The sequence below is a fragment of the Dermacentor silvarum genome, chromosome 3 (assembly GCF_013339745.2).
Source record: "Dermacentor silvarum isolate Dsil-2018 chromosome 3, BIME_Dsil_1.4, whole genome shotgun sequence".
Taxonomy (NCBI): Eukaryota; Metazoa; Arthropoda; class Arachnida; order Ixodida; family Ixodidae; genus Dermacentor; species Dermacentor silvarum.
This window is the reverse complement of record NC_051156.1, coordinates 224,168,146-224,182,945: the sequence shown is the minus strand read 5'-3', so window position 1 is coordinate 224,182,945 and position 14,800 is coordinate 224,168,146. Positions and strand designations below refer to the sequence as shown.

Below are 14,800 nucleotides of genomic sequence, written 5' to 3'. Positions count from 1 at the left end.
GTAGGGAAGATAACCGGTGGATCATTAGAGTTACGGAATGGGTGCCAAGGGAAGGGAAACGCAATCGAGGACGTCAGAAAATTAGGTGGGGTGATGAAGTAAGGAAATTTGCAGGTGCAAGTTGGAATCAGCCAGCGCAAGACAGTGGTAATTGGAGATCGCTGGGAGAGGCCTTCGTCTTGCCGTGGTCGTAGAATAGGCTGATGGTGATGATAATGATGATGATGATGATGATGTCGGCTGAAATTAGGAATTGGAGCCTGTCTTAGGCAAACACAGCCACTGAGAAAGGTCCGCGGTGATGTAACTATGGACGCTGTAGCTTGTAAAGAAAAAAAAAAAGTACTAGAAGAGTAACAAAAGCTCCGCGCATTGTATCGATTCCACCACACTTTAAGCATAAATAAGTGGACGAAATAAATTAAAGAAAATGAAGTTTCGCGGAATAATTGTTACTTCGCAAAAGTACAATGTATAGGTATGAACAATGAGCCATATTCGAGTGCGCGCGGGATCTTAGCGGTAAGTAAAGAAGTAGCAGTAGAACAAGGCGGGGGCAGAGTCAAGGAGGTCGCAACAGCGAGGAGTCAAAGCAGCACAGAGAAGATAGTTTCTCGCCCCTCTACCTCGTGGCTGAGTAAGAAAGAAAGAAAGACGCTCGGTTGAAAGGAAGCTGGCCCCGGGGCTCACCGTGGCCGGAGAAGCTTGATGACGGTGGCGACGGAGAGGAGTGCTCGCCGCAGAGCTATCGGAGACGGCTGGCACGCCGTCCGGGCATCGACGAAGCAGCTGCAGCTCGATCCAGTCCGCCGGGAGATGATATCTGTTACAACAACGGTTGACGCGCGCGACCGCTACAGCCCTTTGTAGCGCGTCCGGCTGCCTACGCCATCGGGGGCTCCCATCGTTAGTGCGGGGATCTCCGGCGTTATCGCAACACAGAAGGTGGGTGGATGGGTGGCTGCGATGCGGCAAGCAGCGAGGCAGAGCCGAGGGAGCGAAGCAAGACTGCGGCCGCCGCGGACTGAACACGAGGCGCGCGCTCTGCGCACAGCTGTCGCCCTTTTCGATGCGTGCAGCGAATGCTCGGCGCGCGGAACGCGGCGCTGCCGGGTGGGAAAGCCGAGGGATTGGGAAAAGCGGTTCCACCTCGGACGACGTGGTTTCACTTTGCAATGAACGCCGAGGAGGAGGAGGAGGAGCACGGCTCCGAGGCCTCCGACAAAGTCTGGCTCCTGTGACCCCCCCGCTGCATCGCCTGCCTCCTCAAAATGACTTTTTCACCGATGGCTGTTCGGGGTGCGGTTTTGGCGCGATGCTTTCGAATATCGTTCGTTGCCTGTTTGTTTTAAACACCGGTAGTTTATTTTTCTTCGGTTCTTTTTAAAACGTATATACTAAGATAAATGCTTGCAGCCTTCACTCGTATATTCGACAGCACTTCGCATACCGATTCTTCGCAATTCAGGTGAAAAATGCCGTAGAAAACAAAAGCATCGACAAATATTCGGCCCGCACAAGTGCGTTGTCATGTCAGACATACGGAGGCGGGAAAGTCATGTGTAAATTCTACCTAACGTTAGCCAAGCTGATAAACGAAAAGGGGATTTAAAAAGGACGGTGTAAATGCTTCCTAGCAAGGTGGTCGCTTTTGATCGCACTGGTATTAAAATTGGAATACGTGCTACAGAAATGGCGTATTGTTTTTAGGTGTGCTTCCACAATGTGATTTTTTTTTCACAACTACACGCGGCATGAAAAACAGCACGCGTACTCCCCCCCCCCCCCCCCCCCCCCCTTTCTCTATTTTTTTTTTTCAGCCTTTCCGTACAGCTCAGGAACATCACAGAAATTTTGCACAAATCAATGCGCTGTTTTCCTTTCAATATTCTTACGTTATATTTATGAGCCGATTCAGACAGGTTTGAACAGTTAATGTTATCGCCTCGGAACTGAACAGTTTTCGCTAAACTGGAACAGAAACCGGAGCGAAAGAAGTTTCGATTCGACACTGCGCCTGCAAGAGACCACAGCGGTTTCTGATACACTGCCATCCTGGTTCTCCGGATACCAACTTTGCTGGCGCGCAAACTCAATATAACGCGCCTTCCGAACACGTCAACTACAACAAAAGTCTGGCGTTTTCAATAAAGTACTGGCACCCGTGAACCCGACCGGTACAATCTGATTGCCTTATACTCAAAGAGTTGAGTACGACCACCGCAAGTGTTTGGACAAGAAGCAGCTATATATATATATATATATATATATATATATATATATATATATATATATAAAGAAAAAGCTGGAAATTGTTCGCAACGGGCAGCTAAACCGTCATGTCCTTTACTTTTTTTTTTTCCCCTTCACTTTGGACGCGGTGCTCAAAAGTTCGTGAATATACAGGCACACTGGTCAACGAACGGCGGTAACGAAGAGAAAGGTGGAGGATTAATGCCACTATATATATATATATATATATATATATATATATATATATATATATATATATATACATACATATTCTACTCTGATGTGCATTGCCAGCTGTATTGGGAGTGTACAATGAAATCGACGAGAGTGGCGATGTGGGCTTGTTGGTCTGTCATCACGGAATGGTAATCTGGAAGCGCATAAAAACACGGACAGACGAAGACAAGCGCTAACGAAGACGAAGACAAGGCACACGTTTAGCGCTTGTCTTCGTATTCGTTTCTTCTCGTGTGCGTGTTTTTATGCGCTTCCAAATTAGCATTCCATGATGTGCAATGAAGGAGCATGAGAGCACACAAAATTTTAAGAAAAGTAAAATGGGCCGGGAACATCCCAGACCAGGACGAATTTTTCTTCAGCTGCGAAGTTTCCTTTCCGAGAACCGGAACCGCTTGGATTTCCTTCGTAGCTTCCTGCTGCAAAACTGATTGATGCCAATTTATCCCTTTTGTTAATTTTACTCCACTTTGCGGGATACCGCAGAACTGATTTGCCACAAAATGTTGTTGCACTCAATTTTCAATAGGGAGGTTGAATACGCAGTCAATCATCAGCCGTCGCAGCCCGATGAGCCAGCGCGCAGAAGCGTTTTATTTATTCGCATGGTTTCGCTGGCGCAAAACTATTGCTGCTGTGCAGCAAATGGGACGCGAAAGTTCGCGCCGCTGCAGCTTGGTCAGCAACGGGACTAGTCCGCACTTTTGAAAGATTAGTTCCAACGCAGACACCAACACTGAGGTCCAAGAATAAGAAGGCAGTTTAACGACAGGTGCCGATGGAAGGCCGATGCGCCACGGAACCATGAAAAAAAAAAAAAAAAAAAAAAAAAAAAAAAAAACAGCAGGAGAGGTGTTTCGGGGTGGAAGATGCAAAGACTTGTTATATGTTTACGATTGTACGTTAGGGTACCTAGTTTTATTTCAGTCATAATCCCAAACATCCCGTTGTGTTTTATAAACACACTGTCAGTATCGTTGTTTGTTGGTTTAATTATGAGACCGCGTGAAAATAATCCACGGAAGTGTCGGCTATGACAGTCATCACAAATAAACTCCAGTGACTAATGAATGTGGAAAAAATATAGCAGAAATTGAGCGTCGTATAACTGGTGCATTGCCTCCTATACAATATGTATAGTCATAGCGTGTTGTATCAGCGGCATGTGAACATCCTGCCAGAGTAAACGTTACCACAACAGTGTCTATCGGCAAAGCGATTTCATTAAAAAAAAGAGCCTTGCACACAGAGCAGAATAAAGCACATAATATATTAGTGCAAGTTCATACACGAAAGAGAAAAATTGTCATCCAAATGTATCACGAAGGGAACCCAACAAACGCGCACGAAGTCAGATACTGAGAATACTCACAACGGATTTGTCTTTCAAGAAGACTGCATAAAGTCACTATCAGAAAATCACGAAAGGCTGTGAAGAGGCATCTTTGTATGTTGTTGTTCAAACATATTTGTTATAGCACATTCTTGGTCTATCGCTGGCGCTCGTATTGCGGACACTTGATGAGCAGACATTCCACAGACACATCAAGTGTGTGTTACAAGTGTGTGCAAACAGCGGACGACCTCTTATTGATTCCATATAAGAAGTAAGGCGTGTAAGCCTCCTTCAAGCGTAGTCGATGTATGAGCGTATCAAATGTGCGATCAATGCGTTGGTATGTTCTGAAGCCTAAATACTGTTAAATAATGAATAGAAGTGATTATTTTGCTTGGTCGTCAAACCACGCGGGCTCACTAAGTTTCGTGGACACTTTCTTGTTGTCATGGGCCACCCAAGAACGCAGACACACCTCCCAGTGTTGCTCGGTTAAATTATCGCCCACGCAGTTGCATCGCGCACGTACGAACACTCTGAAGAGCCGGTTCACGTTCCCCGGCCGTATACACTGCTGCCGCTTAGCCATTGTGCTCGGTACATCTTGAGGCCGCTATTCTCCGTATCTGGACTCCGCTGTATGCACGTCGTGAGAGCCGGCTCTGCACACCGTGGTCAGCTATACAGTGCACCAGAAAGACTAATTGGCGAAATTCCTCGTCGTGGTTCTCAAACACCGAGTTGTAGCAAAGTCACCCCAACGCTGGCTATGGATCACGACTGTCTCCGCTGGTTTAAACTTTTTCATCATCCACACACTGAGCCAGTTCTGAACATTTTTCGCACTCATGCACTAGCTAACCTGATGTTGCGAAGTATCGCAGGTGGCTGCCCTAGCGGTCCAATAAGCATGAGCGATGAGGTCCGAAGAGACGCAACGAACAAAACAAAACCTTTTTGGAGCCTCATGAGCGTTACTCGACATTGCAAACAATTGCATCTGCTCCTTTGAACGAATGACTGCCTCATTAAGTGAATCAGTCCCGACATAAACATGTGTTATTTTGTGTTTCTGAACCTGTATCGCTCGCTTCCAAACAGGCGCCATTGTTACAGGAAGAGCCGGACTGAGCGCGCTGCTTGACGTGAATGCGACTGGCACATAAAGCGCCGCCGTTTACTCAAGGAGATGATCGAGTGCACCGGCTGCGTGTTCGAGAGAAACCCGCGGACAGGTGCGGTGAGTTTTCAATCTTCCGGCTTCTCTCCTTCTCAGCTCGTCCGTCTCGCTGCACCGGCCAGTTCAACCCTCGAAGGAAAATCGAAACAAAAAATGAGAAACATCGTTTGGGCTACAACCCGGAAGCGAAAGCTTCGATTGTCTAACCCGTGATACCCACCGCGAAGGCCCTCGTTTGGAAACAATTAAGAGGCCACCTTCGACAGGAGTACATAGGCTTTGGCTAGGCACTGCCTATACTAAAAGCTTCCTGTATAGAATAAGAAAAACTAATAGTGCTACATGCTCATGTGAAGAGGCTGAAGAAGACATAGAACACCTTCTCTACACTGTAAAAAAACATGATGCTCCCCGTAAGAAGCTTTCAGAAAAACTGCATGGCTTGGATAGACGACCACTATCCATAGGAAAAATTTTGGGTCCATGGCCGACAGAAAAACTACAAAACATTGCTGCGCGCGCCTTAGTACAATTTTTGGAGGAATCAAAAATATAAAAAAATACTAAGACAGATATCAGTTATTGCTGGCATTGTTATTATTAACAGGTACTCTTGATTACATGTTTATTGTGTCTTTGCGTTCATGTAGCATTTGTGTCTGCATACAAGACTGTTGTATTTAGAGCGCGGCATTTAAGAGGGACCTAATTCGCAAGTTCCCAACATCTTCTGTGTGAACATATTGGTTTTGTGAACGTTTATGCTTTGTGAACTCATGTGTTGCGTGTGAACACTTCGGTTTTGTGAGTATTTATGTTATGTGAACTCTTCTGTTGCGCGAACATTTATTTATCTGATTGAGCACATGATTGATACCATCCTTCGCGGACACAAGTGGAAGACTTGTTTGTGTTACCTGGATGACATAGTTGTTTTCTCACAGGACTTTCCGACACATCTCGCCCGCCTGCATGACATCCTGACCTGTCTCACTTCAGCTGGCCTACAGCTCAACCTCAAGAAGTGTCGTTTCGCTGCCAGAAAATTAACTGTCTTGGGTCACGTTGTCTCAAAAGACGGCATCCTTCCCGATCTCGACAAACTTCGCGCAATCGCCGAGCTTACGAAGCCCACATCTATCAAAGTCCTGCGAAGTTTCATAGGCCTGTGCTCTTATTTACGACGCTTCGTCCGGAACTTCGCCTTTATCATCGCACCCTTGACGAAGCTGCTTACCGCAAGTAAAGGCATTTCCGCGTGGTCATCATCATGCGATGAAGCCTTTGACAAGTTACGCGGATTGCTGACTTCACCGCCGATTCTTCGCCATTACGACCCAACTGCGCCGGCAGAGGTTTACACCGACGCCAGTGGTGTCGGCCTTGGTGCGGTCTTGGCCCGACGGAAAGCCACGAATGAAGGATACGTCGTGGTTTATGCCAGCCGTACCCTTAAGAAAGCTGAGATGAATTACACCGTTACAGAGAAGGAATGCTTAGCCATCATTTGGGCATTGGGCAAGTTTCGTCCTTATCTCTACGGCCGTCCTTTCACCATCATCACTGACCACTACACAATTTGTTGGCTCTCCTCATTGAAAGACCCGTCGGGCCGCCTCGGCCGTTGGGCGCTTCGCCTGCAGGAATACGACATTTGTGTCGTATACCGCTCCGGTCGAAAGCATTCCGACGCTGACGCGCTCTCCCGCTCGCCGAAGACACCTGATGTGGCTTCTCTTTCCGTTCCTTCTCCGACCTCAGACCCGTCACTACTGACCGCTATCGACATGCCCTCCAAGCAACGCAAGGACCCATCACTTGCCCTGCTGCTCGACTACCTTGCCGCTCCATCGGTCGTTCCTTCAACGCGGACGCTACTCCGTCAAGCAGCCCGCTTTGCCGTGCGAGACAACACCATCTACCGCCGCAAATATATGCCAGACGGTCGGAAATGGCTTCTGGCTATACCTCGTTACATGCGCTCCGATATGTGCGCGTACTTCCATACCGACCCTCAAAGCGCCCACGCCGGCGTCCTAAAAACCTTCACGAGGCTGCGTCAACGATATTACTGGAGTGGAATGTATCGGTTTGTCCAGCAGTATGTACGATCATGCACCGCCTGCCAACAAAGCGAGACCCCTCCACAGCACCCTCCTGGCCTACTACAGCCGCTACCGTGTCCTGCTCGATGCTCGACCGTTCGACCGCGTAGGCATCGACCTCTATGGCCCGCTCCCATACAGCGGATGTGGAAACCGCTGGGTTATCGTTGGCGTCGATCATCTGACGCGCTACGCCGAGACCGCGCCCCTTCCCGCCGCGACCACGCGCGACGTTGCGATGTTCATTCTTCGTAACTTCGTCCTTCGCCACGGTGCGCCTCGAGAACTACTCAGCGGTAGGGGTCGTGTCTTCTTGTCCGAAGCAATACAATCCCTTCTTCGCGAGTGCAAGATCATTCACCGGAAGTCGACCGCGTATCACCCACAAACGAACGGTCTCACGGAGAGGTTCAACCGAACACTCAGCGACATATTGAGGATGTACGTCTCGTCCGACCACACCGATTGGGACACCGTACTCCCGTTCGTTACGTTCGCCTATAACACCGCGACGCATGCGACCACCGGTTTTTCACCTTTTTTATGCTGTACGGACGTGAGCCTTCGTGTCCACTGGATACTATCCTGCCCTACCGACCTGAGGCCTCCGAATGCACTACAATTTCAGAAGTCGCCCGATATGCTGAAGATTGCCGCCAGCTGGCTCGTTCGCAGACCAGTGAGGACCAGGGGCGTCAGAAGACCAGACGTGACACTGACCAGGCCACGCCCACCTTCCCTGCCGGTTCCCTTGTTTGGCCTATGGATACCGCCTCACACTCCCAGCCTTTCTTCCAAACTACTTGCGCGGTACCACGGCCAGTACCAGATCATCGACGTCTCCTCACTTGTGAACTATATTGTTGAGCCCGTCACACCGTCACCGGACCTTCGTTGTCGGGGTCGCGAGACGGTGCATGTTATCCGCCTGGAGCCATATTACGACCCTCTCATCTTGTCCGCTCCCTGAGGATGGCTCCCCTGAGGAGGTCGCCAGGATGGCTCCGTTTCTCACCCGGGGCCAATGTAATGAAGCAGACGCGCCTTGTGTTTTGGATAGCAGCTCGGAGACGACGACCCGTGCGGTGATTTGCAACAGAGCTCGGGCTGTTCGCTGCTGCTTGGCTGCTGTGTATCTGCTGCTTCCTATCTTTAATTAAACATCATGACACAGTTAAGACTTAGTACTTGAATGTTCGTACATGTGGTTATTAGTACAGTTTTGTGATTTTAGACAACTTTCCGACAACTATCACGTAAGAGAAGAGGAGTAGCCGGCACCACATATAGGCACCAACCTCTCCTTAAATACATTTAATAAAAAGAAGAAAAGAAAAGCGGACCATGCACTGGGGTTGAATTGGACTGGTGGGATGCTGAGACTACCATTGTGAGGTCTACGACCCTCTTTCGGATTTCGCCAGAGAGCAGGGGCAGTGACGAAGGTTTTAAGTCGGGTTCATCGATGCGCGGTTGCTCTTCCACGACGTGACACTATATACGTCTATGCAGTGAAGTGGGAGGAAGGTTTTCAAAGTCAAGTTGGCGTGCTGTTACCGGCGACCACTTCCTACCACGTTTCGAAACAAATTCCTACGCCACTGCTCCGATAGCGAAAGTTACATTCTCGTTGAATACACGTTTCATTATACGTCATTCGCCATCAATAATATGCGAGCTATGTTTAGCGTTTTAACCTGTGCCTTTGCTATCAGGACACTGGCGCAAGTTTTGCTTTATCGGAGACACATTCACTGCCGCTGATGCGCACGGCCCGCATGTTCTGGCTGCGACACATGGCCATCCAACCTCGCCAACCATATCCAAAGGATGGATGCGCAATCATATATTTAAAACTGATTAGTATAACAACGCAGGTCAGTAGATAAAAGTCCGGTGTTCATACCTTTCTTCGTCCGTGTTTTTCTTTTTTTTTTTTTCACTGCCTCGTTATACATTCACTCACGCCTGTAAGTATATCAAGCTCGAGAAGTGTAAGCGGAAAGGCGCTAGCCGGAAAGACCTTGAAAACAAGATGCAGGGCAAATGCTCCAATGCCGCCAACATAACCGACAGACTGACACACAATTTTCCGCAAATACACATATAGCGCTCTTTATGAGTTCTGAAGCATGGACGTAAGAAGTAGGCGTACACAAGAGGTAACTACTATTGTATCGCAAGACATGTGAAGCACTTCGTATTCTCCGTGGACCACTGCTGTCGGCAATCGAACCCCCTATCTCGTGCTCAGTAGGCAAAACGCATTACACCCCGATGGGTGGAAATCGTCACGCACGATACGCGTTCTCATGATGAAACATTGAGCATTCCACGCTTGCACATGACAAATGGCTTAGACGATCTTTCTTTTTTTTTAATTTCTACTCACTACGAGCGTATGCAGATCTGAATAGTCTATAGTGCCAGCCCGTTGTTTATACTTAGCCGTGCGCGGTGCTCCCAGAGCCACATGTGCTCCATGCCTACTGCGGGCTAACTTATGTAGGAAACGAAACGGAACAAAAATACGGGCTTCGTGCCTGTGCGCTGTGATAAAGGGCGGCGGCCGCGCGCATCTTTCCGCGCCAGCCACACGCAGGCGCGCTCAACCTCTTTTTAAGGCAAACGGTCGTTTTTTTGTCGGCCGTATTAAACAGCCAGCGGTGGCCGCGCGTGACGCCAACCCAGCTGCGATCGTCTCGGGCGCTCGATATGTGTTCAATTTTCTCCGTGAAAAGGCTGCCGCTTCAGAGTGCACGCGCGTCTCTCCCTTTTGCTCACTTATTCGGCCGGTTTCGCGTAAGCTTTTTACGAGGCTGACTTCCGCGTGCCTGCATTGAGCGACCGGTGTTCCCGGAAGGCCGAGGTGTCTTGCTTCCACTTCTCTCCTACCACGTTCAATAACTTTCAGCGCTGGAATAGAAGGACACAAGACAGGCCACACCGACGCTTCGTACGAGTCGTGTCTTTGCTTGCGTTCAGTCAAAACTTATTCAACACGATTAACCGGCTCGCCCGAATCACGAGCTCGATCCTTCAGCCCGGGTGGTCGGAAACGTCGTGACACGACTGCTCGCCCAGCGTGAAGGCGCGCCGAGGAATGCAGGCTCACACTGTTAGGCTAAGGCTGTATATATGTCGTGTAACACAAGTGCATAACTCTTCGATTCGGCGGCTGAATCACATGTTTCAGTTATGCCGAGAGGAAATTCGTGTTGCGGCATTTATTTATTTATTTATTTATTTATTTATTTATTTATTTATTTATTTATTTATTTATTTATTTATTTATTTATTTATTTATTTATTTATTTATTTATTTATTTATTTATTTATTTATTTATTTATTTATTTGTAGCTGCCACATGCAGTGCGCATTACAGATGGTTGTTCGTTTAAAAAAATGTCACAGTTTCGCCCTAAGGGCGAAGCAATGAATGAGATAGCAACACAGCAATGCAATACGAAGTAAGGTGAGCGGCTTTGGTAGCAATATGAATTGTAGTAAACATGAGCTGATTAAGTAAGCAGGTGTGCTGCGGCGTAAGTAGACCGACATGAAGAGAGACTCGATGACCACGAGAAGGCGCCTGTGAAACGGTGGTGTTGATGAGAAGCGCTTCCCGTGGGCAGCGCGTGCGAAGGGACACACTTGTAGCGCTGCACTGCCGATCCGGGCAGCATTGCATGTGTAGCGTGCGTTGGAAAATGTGGCCCGACTATTACTAACTGAATGAACAAGCGTGGTGTGAGCGCGCACAAACAAACATGAATAGATCACACTGAATGACTGCAGACAACGACTGTCAAAACGATGGCAGCAAGCAGCGGGCGAAGGTACGTGCGGTCTATCGCTTCAACGGAAACTGAGCGGCGAATGCACGGCGCATAAAGGTCAGAGCCGTGTGGAGATAAGCGACGGTGCGAGCGAGCGACGAGCGCGGTTGCTGGCAGAGTAGAAGTGCGCCCCCCCCCCCCCCCCCCCAGCTCCCTCCGGCGCTGGCTTCCCGCTTCCTTGCTTGCGCGTGGGAGATTGAGTGCGTTCGCTCTCCGTGATAGCGCGCGTCCCCGCACGCTTCCGCTCGGGCATACGGCGCGCGGCGAAGATTTTATCTATAGGGAACCTGACGGCGACGGCGACGGCAGAAATCCGGTTGAAGTGTCCATATAATTGCTATCGCAATAAAAATAATGAAATGCACATGTTATGTGAAGTTCCTGATCATACATTTTTAGCTAATTACGTTGGTTATACAGCGATAGAATTAATACATTTCTGTTGGCTTGCCTTCAACAAAAATAGATTAGAAGAAGTGCACTAAATGCATAACTCTCACGCGATAGTTGCACTTGCTTTTGCTAGGTTACGAGTGGTAACTTAGTACGCGTATTATTGCACTTAAAAATAAAAAAGATGATCACACTTGTGTTTCTCCCAAGACCCTTTGTACAATACATTGCACATTGCCTTCAACTTTTCTTTTTTCAAACTCACTCGGAATTGATTACGCAAAATATTCATTCTGGGTATGAAGCACGGTGCATGTGTAAGTTTAAAGAAGTGGTTTACTCATATTATTGTCATTTGATTCCGAGAAATTCGACACTAAATTGATCTAGACCTCTGTGTCGTCTCGGCCTGCCGAAAGTAACCTTGAGGTGTGTTTCTAGGAAATGAAATGCAGTTCTTACAATAGCAAACATTAGGAGAGGATGCAGATAGTTATTTTTTCATTGTAAATTGAGACGGAGCTTTTGGCATCTAACCGTGGTATTCAAAATTTTAAACTTGTATTCCACATTCCCAACATAATAGTAGACAATAAAATGTATACCTTTCTGGCGCGCTCTGATTTGTCATCTCAAAGCGCATTGAGCAGTATTAGTGCATTATTGTCTGTGGAAGGCAGTAACACTCACGCAACTTCTGCTTAATGTCTGATAGGCTGTGTTTCTGTATGCTCGCAATAGCCCGAGCGAGAGAAGCAACTTTATTTGACCCGCAGAATTGTGAGAAGAATGCGTCACACTTCCACTGCCACTCCTTTGACGGCGGTGCGCTGAACGGGCGAGCGCGGTTGCTTTTGTCAGCGCTGTAGTAGACGTCCTGAAACGGGAGCTGTCGAATAGGGGTGTGTAGTGATTTGCCCTAAGAAAATGGCCTCAACTACAGGTGCATGATGTGCGATCATGCTATCGGTTGACCGGGGTGGCAGTCAAAACGCCGAAAATCAACATGACGAATTATCGGAATGCCGAAATTTAAAACACCTAAAATTGAAAAAGCCTAAAATAATATATGAAACACCGAAAATTTTAAATGCCGAGAACTCACAACATCGAAACATCAAAATGCCGGCATCACCTATCTACAGGGTGCTTTTTTTTTAGCTGCACCAAATTTTTAAAATTAGAAAAATATATATCTTGGTCATATTATGTTTAGCATTCGAGTGTACGGATTGGCGGCCTCTAGATACAGAGCAATTTCCCCACTTACATGCGTTACTTACAGCGAAGTTATGGTAATTAACTTTCTAATTATCAACAATAGGTAGGTAGGTAGTGAGTAAAATTTATTGAGGTCCGGAAGAATCTTCACCCCGTTTTTATAGGGCTAAGACTGCGGGCTGCTCCCACGTTGGGACGGGAAGGCCAAGCCTCACCGCCGCACCGTGGGCCTTCTGGACAGCCCAGAGTTGATCAATCCATTCATGGCTCTTGACCAATGAATAAAATGCTTCCGCCATCAATAAGTGGTCCGTGTGGTGCTGTAAAGAGGGGCACTCCCAGAGCATGTGTTTAAAATCGATAACTCCGCCGCAGTCGGGACACAGAGGGGAGACCTCCGTGTACCTATACTGATGACGGAGAGTGTGGGATACGAGTTCGTTTGTATTAGCCTGAGGGTCACGGCTTGAGGCCTCGTGAGATTTCGATATGGCAAGGGGAAAGCCCTGCGACTCATCTGATAGTGGCTAGTGATCTCGTTGAAGGTGGAGAGAATGTCCCTGAAACGGGGGGGTCTGCCTCCAAAAAGGTCGGACCAAGCCCGCCGCCGGTCCCACCCGGTACACCGGCCTCCCAGTGCCCGGCGCGGCCGGCAAGACCTCGCGCCCGGGCATGGGCCAACTCATTAACGTTGGCTAGCCCCCCTACTTCGGCGCCTTCGTGCGCCGGGAACCATGTAATGACGTGAAGAGTAAACACCTTACCCTCAAGTGCCCTACCAAACCTCCTCACAAGCTGCCCCAGTCGAGAAAGCTCGAAGGGCTGATCTCGAGTCCGTATAAATATCTTCCCTGTCCGACCGAAGGAGCGCCAGCGCAATGGCCAGCTGCTCCGCCTTCTATCAACAATAGGTGGCTACAGTAAATGAGTACTTTTGGGCCCGTCCTCGATGCTACCTATCTCAACGAACAAATTTTGAATAGCGGAGTTCATGTGAAAGTTACGTGAACAATTAGTTCCCCTTGGCAGGCTCCTTGAAACCGAAACTGACAAGAAAACGAACAAGTGGTAGTCACAAAGCCCGTCATTTCTTTTTCACGTGGTTATCAGCGTTATGTCTTTTCGGCATTTTGATTTTTCGGCATTTCGTTTATTAGGCATTTCAATTTTTCGGCATTTCAATTTTTCAGCGTTCTGACGTTCGGCCTTTTCATAATTCGGCCTCTTCAATTTCGGCGTTTTGATAGGGACCCTTCTGCTTCTTTCATTTCTCATGATTTAATCCGAGCTTTCCTTCCTCCTCGCTCTCATACAACGCCGTAAGGTGCCGTAAGTTAAATGATCTGCTGCGTAAAAACTTTTAGGCTAAGAAATTGCGTACGAACAGCGCGGCTTATCTTTTTTTGGACTAGTTGAAGACGGCGCACTATCCAGTTTCGTGGCTGACAGCTGTTACGATTCCCTTTGAGCGGCGATGCTCGGACCACGTGCAAACGCATGGTAATCGGCGTGCCTAACGATCTCGCTCGTCAACATGAATAGACGTGTCAGTCGCGAGGGTCACAGACGAAACCTGTCGTGCCGCCCTGCAACCCTTCCTTCCCCGCTGAGGACGCTCATCCCGCTACGGTCACCCACCGTCTCTACTTCGTCTGGTTTGCCCCATGACCTGCACTGGGGGAGGCGAGAGGGGGATAGTGCCCGGGAAAGTCACCCAGCAGCCACGTGGAGAACACACTTTTGATTCGTCCTAGTATGCAGATGCATACACGCTGAATGTTTCTTGTATGTTTTCTTTGGAGCACACCGCTCACTCGTAACCATGTATTAAACTTCTGTTACTTGTTTTTACGTCGCCTCGTCTTCCCTGCCGGACCCTCTCCGATGGTCAACCTGGTTCGAGCTCCAAGCAGACAGACGTTGTTGAAGGTTCCCAAAACCCCGGCCCGTAACACAGCTAGTACTTCTTTTTATAATGCCTGTCGCTAGGCGTAACTCCCAGCATGTTGCACAGATGCGATGCACTCAGCAGCGGATCCTGCGCCTTGCTTGTTTCCGTAATACCGACACATGTACCGAACAGCTGGGACAGGATGACAACAGGCACGACTCATGGCTCGTCGACGGCAGTTCCGGCTTTCCACTTGCAATTCAGCAATTCCTCGTTGCACCATCGTTAGAAGCGGGAATACAGGCGGGAAAAGGTCTTTGTTGAAAGAGAGCCATATAAACTGA

The 14,800-nt window shown here is 48.4% G+C and overlaps 1 protein-coding gene across 6 annotated transcripts in view; it reads right to left on the bottom strand.

Annotated features, from left to right (window-relative positions):
• The window catches only part of LOC119446776 (solute carrier family 35 member G1), an 84,587-nt gene that overhangs the window by 37,807 nt on the left and 31,980 nt on the right, over positions 1–14,800 (bottom strand). For 3 of the 6 annotated variants that reach the window (XM_049664375.1, XM_037711323.2, XM_037711325.2), the window contains exon 1: positions 691–1,039. The exons of the other annotated variants lie outside the window; for them this stretch is intronic. The gene's annotated coding sequence lies outside the window, so the exon portion shown is untranslated. Of the gene's footprint in view, positions 1–690; positions 1,040–14,800 lie in introns of those variants that run through there. 6 annotated transcript variants of the gene reach the window in all.